Raw genomic sequence first — 13,031 nt, 5'->3', positions numbered from 1 at the left:
CGACCAGACACCATTACTGTAAAGGCAGCAGGCGTATCACCTGTTGCCTTTGGCATGAATTGTTTCCAGCATTCCCATGTTTTGTAATTGTCTGTGTAGTCACCACCTCCCCCTCGCCTCAGTCAGCCATTACAAGATATCTAGGAGGCAATAAACCTGCATTCTTTGAAGCCAGCAGCTTCCTCAGCACCACAACACAGAGGCGGCTGGAGGGGGGGTGGTTTGTGACTAAGGACTGAATCACGGAGCATGACAAAGAGGTGTACCTGTAGAGTAACATGTAAGCGGTCTTTAAATGCAGGATAGTAATTTTCACTTTCCACGCAGCGAGACGGTCGGCCCCCTCTGGCTCTTTGAATCACAGAGAGGCGTCACCGCTGGAGCAGGAAGATGGTCCTGGCAGCCAAACAAGTCCCGCTGCCAGACCGAGGGCGCGGCAGGACGATGAGCACAAACACACCGCGAGTGGAAGCAATAGACACAAATATGAAATGGGCAACACAGAAACAGAAGCTTGAAAGCACACAGAAAGGGAAAGGGAAGTAGAAGGGAAAGTAATGCGGTGCGAGATCGATGTCACGGATATATGTAGATTATAAAACACACGCAACATTAGATGTATGGATTTGAAGAATATAGATAATAATTCCTATTAAAAGGTATATATCAGGGGAAGTAAGGCGGTTAAATGACCTTCAGACATACGGCAGACACACAAATGTGCCGTCCATGCCATGAGGTGTCTTTGTCTCCATGAGGAGCGCAGGCCAGACGGAAATGGACCCTCTGTTATTTTGACTGAGTGTTGTCATTAATTCTGTCTGCATCAAACACAGCACATGTTATTTACACTAAAGACCACAATCTGGCTTTGAAGGACTCTGAGCATGTGTGTGTGTGTGTGTGTGTGTGTGTGTGGGATCTTTCCTCCGTGTAAAGCAGTCTCCTGTTTTAAGTCACCACAGTGACTTTGGACTCTTTGTTCTTTTTAGCGTTTCTGCATCTTTTCCGTCTCTTCAATCTGTTTTCTTTTCCTCCAGCTGAGAGTCTTCGCTGGGTTTTGTTGTATCGCACTTGTCAAAGCAACTCTAATGTTCCTCTTAGTAACGACACAATCTGCAAAGGCTTCCTGCACACAACTGGCATTACGAGTATTTCAAGGTTATAATGAACAGTTGTTTCCACTCTTCTGTTCGATTGAAAACAAAGGAACAAAGCTTATTCTCTCCAAATGTTTGTAAAATCAAACAGTGACACCAAATAACTGGCTGTGGAAACTTTCAATTCACCGTGACAAACACCCAGAACTGGATTTCTTCTACCCGCCAGCAGTTACGCGGATTTACAGCTGCAACAAGTGCATGTCTGAGTGGGCGGGGCGCGTTGGTGAGACTGCATGTTTGAGTGGGCCACTTTAAAGACTTGTGTTTTATAACCAAACACAAGAATGTTTCTGGCGAAGTGTGTAAATGCTTTATTTACGCGCCGAAAGATGTGAAAGTAAAAACAAAGCATTTATGAGCTTTTTTGAATTTCATGCGAGACAGTCGCGTGACAGTGATTGACAGTCGCACGCCCTCATTGCAGCCATGTGGTGCCACGCAGGTCTCATTAAAGAGTGACCGCGCTCAGTAATAAATCATCACGTTGGGAAATTACCAGCAGTCACAGCACATGTGATGACGGAAAGTGCGCTTGGTAGGAACTCTTGCAGCTCACATTGCGAACGGTTCTGCTCTTACATCTACAAATCTCTGTTTCACAAGTCGACACTTCTCTGCATTTGAAGCCAGATGTATTTTCGCTGCGTTATATTTACAAACGTGTCTTGACAGGCCCTAACGTTTTAATTCCCTCAGCAGACTCAGTGACAGCGAGGAGGCCTTTCTGTTTGCTGTATTTGAGATCAAGGCTGATGCACGCACGTTCAGCCACTAGACTCAAAGCAGACTGTCAACATGTTTTTGTTGCAAAGATCCAGATTTTTCCAAATCTTCATTTCCTTGACTGGATTGGACGAGACCGTTCAGTGTCCTAGGATTCAAATGACATTTAATTACATTTGATTACGCTGTTGCTTCAGATAATTCCTTCACCACGCCAAACATTCATTCTGTGCATCCTGAACCGTGGAATTTGTCAAATTCATTCTCCACACTTTTCCCTCGCCGTCTGGCTCGCAGTGTGCTAATGTTTTCCATCGAGAATCAGTCGCTTATTCATCCCGTCTTCTTTCTCATTATGTTCCTCCCAAAAGGGATTTTTCACCTGAGTCAGAATAAAGCTGAAAACCCCGACCTGAGGACGCTCGTCTGCCTACGCCTCCTCATCCCGGACTGAATCCTGAGGCTCGCCCGCAGGCTCACGGGAATTACAGGTGGAGTCCAGGTATCATGTACGGGAACCGATGAATAACCTCCAAAAAGCACCAGGACAAGCGGGCGTCTCTGACAGACTGTTTTTTGTTTCGCTGGCCTTCATTATTTAGAGATTGATTGTTTTATAAGAACACAAAAGAACTTTCAAGCTGCTTTCAAAAGCAAATATAAACACGGGATACTTCTCTTAATGTTTCACTTGCACGACGTTTGATTAGCATATCAAGCTTGGCTAACACGTGGCTTTTATTATATTTAAAGAGCTCATGAAGATGCAAGGCGGGGACGAAGCAGGCATGAACACACAGGAGTCCTGTTGGACTTCATCATAATAACTCAAAGACTGTTTCTTACAGTGATGCAGGTGAAGAGAAGGCCAGACTCCTCAGTTGCACAATATGGAAAGCTGACAAGTGGTTTTTGTTTTGTTCTTACTGATATGCATCTGCAGGTGTGTGTGGGTGCCAGGGAGAGGCAACATGTACTCTTTGTGTGTCACTAGATGAACAGGAATAAGTACCTGGATTACTTACCTACCTGTTACCTGTTACCTGTTACCTTCCATCGCAGATACTGAACAGACTGTTGTCTGCAGAGAGCAGCGATGAGCCTCTGTCTGCTTGGAGGTGATTTCCCCACTAACAGCAGACAGAGATGGTTCCACACCTAACTGGCTACATCTGCTGAGCGAGTGTCACACTCCAGCTTCACTCAGACACAAGAACTGAACAGGAAGGTTACCTGGTATATCCTGAGGGATGCATCTGAAGCCCCCCTCCTCGGTGGGATATTCCATCAGCTTCCTGTTCATGGCCCAGAACTGGTCAAACTTATCTGTGAGGACACACACACACACACAAACCACACACACACACACACACACACACCACACACACACACAAACACACACACACACAACACACCACACAGAGCAACACACAGAGACCAGCACCACACACAGAGACACAGGCACACAGACACACACAGAGACAACAGACCACACACACAGAGACAAGGCACACAGACAACACACAGAGACACAGCACACAGACCCACACAGAGACACAGACACACAACACACAGAGACCGCACACAGACACACACAAGACACAGACAACACCACAGAGACACAGGCACACCCGACACACACAGAGCACACGGCACACACACACAGAGCAACAGGCACAACAGACACACACAGAGACACGGCACACACAAGAGACACAGGCACCCAGACACAGACAGACACACAACAGACACAGACACAGACACACACACACAGAGACACAGGCACACAGACACACACAGAGACACAGGCACACACAGAGACACAGGCACACACAGAGAAACAGGCACACAGACACAGACAGACACACACACAGACACAGACACAGACACACACCACACAGAGACCACGCACACACAGAAAACAGGCCACAGACACAGACCACACACACAGACACAGACACAGACACAGGCACCACACACAGACACAGGCACACAGACCACAGACAGACACACACACACACACACACCGACACAGACACACAACCAACACAGACACAGACCAGCACACAAGAGAAACAGCACACAGACACAAACAACACACACACAGACCAACAACAGACCACACACACACAACACAGACACAGACACACACACAACACACAACACACCCAGACACAGACACACCAACACACACACACAGAACACAGACCAACACCACACCCACACACAGACACAAACACCACAGACCACACACAGACACACACAACCAGACCACACACACACAACCAGCAAACACACACACAACCACACAGACACAACACACACAGGCACACACACACAGACAACACACACACAACAACAGCACACACACACAGACAACCAACACACACACAGCACACACACACACACAAGCACACACACACAGACACACATTTACAATATGAAAACTTGATACTCTTGTGTAAAGGGAAGACAGGGGTTTGTATAGAGACATATAGAACTACAACCCAGCACTAGCTCATCCTGTGTTCCTAGTTGTTGTTTCTTCTTCTATAGAGTTCCCTACACTGTACTACACTGTACTACACTGTAGTACAGTGTAGTACACTGTACTACACACTGTACTACACTGTTCATGTACTACACTGTACTACACTGTACTACACTGTACTACACTGTACTACAGTGTAGTACAGTGTACACTGTAGTACACTGTAGTACAGTGTAGTACACTGTACTACAGTGTACTACTGTATACAGTTATCCTGTACTTACACATGTAGTAAACTGTAGTACTACTGTAGTACTACTGTAGTACTGTACTACAGTTTACTACAGTAGTACTACACTGTAGTACAGTGTAGTACAGTGTGTACAGTGTGTAGTACAGTGTAGTACAGTGTAGTACGTGTAGTCGTGTGTCTGCTGCCTTGGAGGATGCCAGTAATACCATTATAAAGTCTGATATGTGATGGAGAATAGTGGCAGGACTATGTGTGTGTGGCATTGTACAACAGATACTAGAATCTTTCTTTACTTGGAGGTCAGTGAAGCACCACTGAACAGCATCAGCCCTGTTCTCACTAATGCAGCGTCGCCTTTCATCATCACACATGATTCCCCCCTGCTGCTGTCGAACCCTCCATCTCGCCTCTCGCCTCTCGCCTCTCGCTTTCACATGAACCTTCTGTTTTCCTCCTCCTGGAATGAAAGTATGAGCCGTCCCCGACTCTCTCTCTCTGTTTCTGGTCTCTTTTGGACGTGAACGTCTTAGAAAAGGTTTCATGTCTCACTTTCATGTGTGAGGCCGACCCTTCTGCTTGGGTTAGTTCTGCAGTGTTTAATGTAGTTACAACATTTTTTGTGAACCACACACTGCACTTTCAAAACAATATTAGTCTCCTAAATGAAGGTTTCTTTCTTGTGTTACGATCTGTCAGTCTCTTTTACTTTCAGGGGAAGTGGAAGAAAGATGAGCTCCATTCCTTCATGTATTTACATGTAGGTCTTCATCAGTACTGTAATGTACTGTAATGTAATACTTATTACACTTCTTTATGTAATATATTTAGAAACAGAGCAGATATAGAAACTAGATTAGATCCACAAAAGTAAAGCATTGCAACAATAATGATCATTTCTTAAGCTGCGTGATGTGAAGTTATTATTGTGTGTTAACATGGTACAAAGGAAGAGAGGCATGCCACTATGGGCATATTTAAATATAAGTCCACCTCGCTCCATCACTGGGGAGCACGGTGTTTATTGTTGTCTCGTTTGATCATCTTGACCTGCGTGATTCCAACATTCTCTCGCCACACTTGAGTTTCAAAGACGAGGTCAAACCTCAAATTTGGTAATCCATCCACCCCCACCCCCCACGTCTCTGCCACATCACACCGCTTCCAGTGCTTCAGCCCCCCCACTCAGCTACACCTACACAAACCACCACAATCACAACCGATGGCCAACTGGAAATCTACGTGTCTGGACACGGTGGAAACGGAAAAGGGATGCTGGTGGGTTTTTCGGTGGGAAAGGTTTTGGAAGTGGAGGCTTCAAAGATGCTATCAGACTAAGAGAGATTTATGTGTTGTGTGTGTGGGAGGGGGGGGGGGCTGATGGGGGTGTTGTGCAGGAACAAGGAAGGAAGGCAGGAAGTGAGTCTATTTAGATATTTGTGTCTTTGAAAGCACCACACCTACAGATGAGTGAATCTTTTGCAGACAATTATACAAATATGGCTTAGAGTTTATGTGTGTGCGTGTGCATGTGTGTGTGTTTGTTGTGAATCTGCTTAAAAAAGTGTGATCTGCAGGGAGACAACATGTGTGCATCAGTGTTATGAGTGATGTGTGTCACTTCCCCAACAGCTGCTTGTGGTCTTTCTTCTTCTGTGTGTGTGTGTGTGTGTGTGTGTGTGTGTGTGTGTGTGTGTGTGTGTTGTGTGTGGTGTGTGTGGTCTGCCCTCCTCACTTTATCATGCTTATCCACAGCTGCTTATAGAAGTGTGTATGTTTGTGTGTGTGTGTGTGTGTGGTGTGTGCTCACCGTTCTGCAGGCCCATCCCACGCTGTTTGTGGTCTTTCTTCTGCATGTCTTTGACGACTTGGCTCTTGTGCTTGAGGACGTCGGCCCCTTGATGCTGGACATGAAGTGTGCCTCGATCACAGAGTTGGACGGGCAGTGGAGCAGGTCACGATCTGGAAAATTCTGACACATGCACAAGAAAAACATTAGATTTAAAGCTGCATCTCTTGGTTTGTTTCGGCCACAAGGAGCCGAAGAGCTTCACAACAAGCGGGCGGACATGTTATCAATCTATTTACACATCTGCTTTAGCAGACACAGAGTTTTGTTTCCACCCACAATGTCCATAATTCACTCTTTAATTCTGGTGTAAGCTCCACCACTCCTGAGGGAAACATCTGACTCTTTAGATGATAAATGTTCCACTTTCTTCATCAACTAGCGGCTAACTTCAGCACTGAGACTGAACCAACACAGTACATGAAAGAGGCTAAAAGGCTGTATAGAGAGGTGGTGACACTTCTCTCTGTGTTCTTCCCATGCCCCATTACACGTGTCATTACTTATATGCAACAATTGTGGACACATTGACTGTTACCTTAAAGTGCACAGTGATGCTCCAGGGTAAGACTGTGTTGGACGCATGGAGTCAACAGAACTCCAATTGGATATGTGCCTGGAAGCAGCAAACACAAAGAGAGTCATGTTAGTGTGATCTTTAAACTGAACGCCGCCGTCTACAGACTGACACGCAGCCACGTGACCTCCACACTTGACCTCCACACGTGACCCCTCCACACCTCCCAAATGACTCACAAAACCTTTTTTACTAAAAGTCTTTAAAATGATTTCTGGTGTAACTGCAGCTCATTATGAGCGTCGGAGTGCGAGCACACACAGTTGGTGTGAGTCTTTTGTTGAGTCCAGCTTTCTCTGGATGCCACGTGTAACTTCAGTAACGTTCCACTCCAACATTTCTATTTGTCATTTCCTGTGTTTCCGCCAACAGGGGTTAGATGCTTTCTTTATTCGGCAACCTCAAATCAGAGTGTATTTACGGTGTTTTCATGATCGATCACTCACTAACAATATTAGTCGTTCCCCTGAGCCAACAAGCACATTTGGACCAGAATTGGTGATTTAAAAATGGGTAAATAAATGAAAGACCCCGTTAAGGTTCCAGAACCTAAATTTATGACTAAAAAGAGTTATGTTCGTCAACACACTTAAGGTATTACATTTTCAATCATAATTTACAAAAACAAAACAAAAAGCAGCAGAACTTCACATTTGAGAAGCTGAAACCAGATAACATTTAAATATGTTTCATTACACTAATGAAATCACTTTGAACACGTGTTCCTACTGTAAACGTCTCTTCATCACATCGGTGCTGCAACAACTGACACCTTGTGGTTAGCTGTGTTCCTGCAGTCTGTTCACCTGCTGTTAACTAACCAGGTAACTGGTTAAGCAGCACTGCCTGTCGATACACAGACTTCAGAGCTGCAGGTGGCGTGAATACTGTGGTTCTGACGGTGTTTGCATTTGTTGGAGAAACTTTACGTGAAGCAGGACAACAAGACACACAGACTCCTTAAAAGTCCCATGTTTGAGGAAATGGAAACAACACTGACCCAGTTTTTCTAAGATGGGTGGGGTTGTCTGGGTTGAAAATGATGAGAAGATATAGACACAACAAATACACTAAATTGCTCTTGTACACAATAGTTGGCTCTCACTCAAGCTCCCAAGAGAAGAAAGAAATCATTTCATCCAACAATTGTTCTCTCACCATTCAGTGGCGTCCCTTCATACTCGAACCACATCTCCTCCGCGTCCTCGGTCCTCATGACTTTGTGGAAGTGTTTCCTCCCTTGTCTGTAACCAGAGTCAGGTAGCTCACTCTGGGTAACAGCAGCTGACGGAGCCAACAGGAGAGAGGAAGACAGCCATCATCATTAAGTACATAAAAAGCAGCCAAACAGCTTCATGTTCTTCAGTCTCCACATGATGCTTCTTCATGTATTTTATACTCTTGAGTGTGGCTTTACACCCTCGTAATGCTTAAACCCTCTTCTGTAGGCTGTTTCAAAGCAAGAGATTTGAAGCACAAGGGTTTATTGTGTGGGACGCGACCTGAAGCCGTGTGCCTCGAGTGAAAAGCCCCTTTCTCTTCCTGCCACTAATCAGTATGAGCAGCTACCAGATTGAGAAGAGTACATTAGAGGACGTTACTAATACTACTGCTATTGTAAATAATTTTCAGTATTCCTACTTTTCCCTGCTGATGAAAAATACAGTTCACAGCATCTTGTGAGTTGCGAAACATTCCTGGGATTGACAATCTCCTCCACCTGAACACCAGAGACTTTTATTAAGACGATGGAAAGAAATGTAGCATATCCAGAGATGGTTTGGTGCAGCTGTATAGAGCAGCAGGGAAATCTATAAGGCTAGACTACAAAAGAAAGCCTTTACGATTTAAAGGACTCCTCACACCTTTTAAAATTCCTTCCTTCTCACAAAGAAGCATTAAGACCAGAACCGCATGTGTCCTGATGCTGCCTGCCTCCATGACACCACACACATGGCACTACAGGCCACTCAGCAGGTTAAATAATCGTGCAATAAGTAAAGTTTTAATGCACTTAAAGAAGCATTTTCTAGTGATTGGATGTTGCTGCCCTACAGGTTCTAGAGTTTTATCTGTGTTGTATTTTATTATATGCATTTGTTTACACTTCATGGGTATAGATATTTCTTAGATATCGGTTTTTATAGTTTGTTTAATGTATTTGTGCTTTGTGAGTGAGTGGCTTTGCTTTAATTATGCTCAGTCATGCTGCTATGACATATAGTATTCTTCTTTTCCAACTCATCCGGTATGTCTGGTATGTATCATTCTTTCATACTGATGTCAACACAGAGCTGTGGGCTCAGGTGGGGTTTGTAGGAAGTTGGGCTGGGGTCAGTGGCCATGTGAAGTCAGAGAGCAACAGCACTTACATAGTAGGGCTCTGCTTCTCTCTCAGTAACTTCATCCTGATTCAGAATGAAGCAGGTGGGATCCGGCCGAACCAGACGTCCTCAACACGTCCTTGTCATCTGCCATGCTGCTGCTGCTCCCAGTGGCACATAAAGAACTAATCCCCCGAACACAGTCCCGAAGTCCAGTGGCGGCAGCTTCCTGGTGTCAGCAACACAGCAGAGCAGACAGCAAGCATCGATGGAAACTTTCAGCAACACACCACAAACCACAATGAAGAGTGCAGAAACATAAACTAGTCACACATTGACTCCATTAATCCAGCTTTAGATCAGCACATACGTCCTTATTAATTCACTAGGGGAGTTATTACTAAGTTATAGTCCATAAGAAGACAGCCACTCACCTGCTACACTTCCAAACTAACTCCAAGCTTGTCAACTACGCAGATGTAATGCAAAACTGACGTTAGCTTGAGGGCTAGGTAAGCTAACTTAGCGCGTGAAAACATAGCACGGACTTGTTTACAACAAACAGATGTGCTCCTTCCGGGGTATCGTTATCATTGTCCACACACAGATGTTCCTGTGTGCGAGGCAGAGATGCTGAGATGTTAGAAACCTTACTTTGTGTGGATGTGTTGCAGTCGGCTTGAATGGAAGAAGGGCCGTGACTGTCGATGTTGTCATTCCCCTGCTGTCACCGGAAAACAGCTGAAAACCCCTCTCACCGCAAACAGCGACCCCTCGCGGACATCTCTCTCCCCTGTAACAACATGTTTCTTTCACTGTGATTCACACATGTCAGTTAAAGGGCCGTTTTATTTATCTACCAAATATCCTACATTAAAAAATAAAAATAATCCTGTACCTTTTCTTTTACAAAAGATAAATGCATATGATGTGTAGCTCCTGCGACGCGTCATCGATAGTGCGACGCCGCTTTGACGTCTTTCAGGGCTGTTTGGTTTTGTGTTGTGTCCATAGCTTCAAGATGGATAAACAGTTGGAGACGGATAACCTGGAATGCGTCTTCAGGCGCTGGAGAGTAATATATATGGCGAGAGAAGAAGCAAAAGTGGGAAACCCGTCAAGGTTCGTCCAGAAATATGTTTATTCTGATGAGTGTAAAGAAGCTAGCCAGCTGTTAGCTTAGCAAGCTAACATTAGCTCTGTCTGGGATTGAGTTGGACGCCCTTTTTATGCTAGGAACATTTGCTGTACATACGTTTTATTTGAAGTTATGACAGCTGTTACTCAGTATAATACAATAACAATAGTATATTTAATATACCAGCTAAACAGCTGTTATTGTTAGCTATTTACTTTAACGTGGCTTATTGAATAGATAGCAAGTTGTTAGCTTGGTTAGTTCAAGACTGGAATACAATCAACTACAAAAGTCTCAAATGTTTAACGACAGTGGTGGAATGGTAACCAAGTACATTTACTTAAAGTGCTTGTACTTAAGTACACATTCAAGTAGTATTTCCATGTATGTAACTCTATACTTCTTCCCACTACATCTCAGAGGTATATTTGATTGTTTGTATACATTTTTAATCTGAGTGTACATATTTTTGTAGTATTTGGCTTGAAATGGTCCTTTTGAGCCAATGATGGAGTGTTTCATCAGAGCATCATATGATGATGAACACTTTGAACTAACAAAGGGGCATTGAAATGGATTTGTGTCCTGACAGATATTTGCAGGGTGGAGAAGTGTCAGTTGTTAGTGTTGTATGACAATAAAGTACTGTTATAAGCCTACTGTTAACTATTAATGTGCTTTTCCCAGATGTACTCAAAAAAGACCTACACATATTAACTGTACGTGTGCATAGCATCTCATGTTCCTTTCTAAATGTGATACAAATCCAGTCCCCAAAGGCATGCCACGGGGCAAATCAGAGAGAAAGTGCACACGTTAAAACGATTATTTGATTGTGCTGCTACATACTGTATAGCTATCTCCGTGCTACTCTTGAACTTTAGATTATTATTGTTTTAAACTGTATTAACTGTAGTACCATATATTGCACAGTCCTCAAATAAAATAATAAATTACAATGACTTTTTATAGCCTTGTTAATCATTTACATTAAATCTATCTATGTCCTTCGTCCTGCAGTGTGCTGAGTCTTTGGCAGGATTCAGGCAGGTCTGACCAATACGGCAACAAGAGGGAACGAGTTAAGATCCTGCACAAGAAGAGTGAGTCACATGCTGTATACTGACATAAGTTGCCAGTGTTGCTAAGTGCTGGTCTTAAATCCAAATCCACAACACTGCTTGCAGGAATGTTCTGGTCAGATTTTAGACTGTTTGAGTCTCTGATCATATTTATTGGTGTTGTGTTGCAGTTGAGGACCTGCTGAAGTACCTGGACCCCCCGTTCACCGACCACATCACTGTACCTGATGCCATGAAGCTGGAGTTCATTCTTGCTGGTAAGAACCAGGAGGACCCTGGGATGGATAAATCAAGTATTTATTATAAGGCTTGTATTATTCATTTATTGTATATAAGACACTAGCATGTGTATGTTTAAGGCTATACATGTAAAGTTAATGTAAGTTGTCACATAAAAAGATTATTGAATTGTAGAGACTCGTATCTGATTTAGTGCTCACTGTGATGCCGTTGTTGTGTTTTGTCTGCCAGAGGAGGACTTCCTGTTTCCCGGCTGCTTTGCTGGAGCAGGTCAGCAGCATGAAGCCGCTGCTGGACCAACTACATCAGAGGTGAGTTTCACCCGGCAGAACCGTAAACACAGCGAGGACGAACAATATCTGCTCTGTGCTTTTACTCAGCACAGTAGGGAGAAGCTCGTGCTGTGAACTGATGTTGCTGTTGGTAGCCAACGTAAAGATGGATTGGCTGAATTTGTTTTGGACAGGTGTCTTAAAAAAAACACAATTGTTACCACCACCACCTTCAGTATTTACCTGTCACATAGTGAATCCTGTTGATTGCATCAGCGCATGTCATCCCTTGTGACTGCTGTAGTTTACATGGTGGCTCACTTTCTCCTTGGATTGTAATTTTCTTTAATGAATACTTGTTTTTAGTCTGTATGATTGGATATAATACTAGATCTGACTTTCTCCAGCAGCATGCTATAGGCCCTGTTGTAACAGGTTGTAACAGTTGTAACATGTTGTATCATGTTGTATCATGTTGTAACATGTTTTGTAATCATGTTGTAACATGTTGTAACATGTTGTATCATGTGTACATGTTGTAAATGTTTGTAACATGTTGTACATTGTCTTGTAACAGGTTGTAACAGTTGTACAGGTGTAACTGTTGTAACATGTTGTAACATTTTGTACATGTGGACAATGTTGTATACATGTTGTAACATGTTGTAACATGTTTGTAACAGGTTTGTACACATGTTGTAACATGTTGTAACATTTTGTGTTGCAGCGTGTGGCAACGTGTTTCAGCGTGTTGGTAAACAGTTGTACACTGTTTGTAACATGTATAACATTGTTGTAACAGTTGTATCATGTTTGTCATGCTTAGATAAAATGAAATGTAACGTGTTGTATCATTTTGTAACAGGTTGTACGTGTGTAACATGTTGTAACAGTGAACATGTTGTGTAAATCATGTTTTGTC

General features: G+C 43.6%; 1 pseudogene; it reads right to left on the bottom strand.

Annotated features, from left to right (window-relative positions):
• Positions 1–3,072: 3,072 nt before the first annotated feature.
• LOC115020968 (autophagy protein 5-like) lies at positions 3,073–9,531 on the bottom strand (annotated as a pseudogene).
• Between the last annotated feature and the right edge of the window lie 3,500 nt (positions 9,532–13,031).

This window comes from Cottoperca gobio, chromosome 16 (assembly GCF_900634415.1).
Source record: "Cottoperca gobio chromosome 16, fCotGob3.1, whole genome shotgun sequence".
Lineage (NCBI taxonomy): Eukaryota > Metazoa > Chordata > Actinopteri > Perciformes > Bovichtidae > Cottoperca > Cottoperca gobio.
The sequence above is the reverse complement of the archived record's forward strand: the minus strand, read 5'-3'. Positions and strand labels throughout refer to the sequence as shown.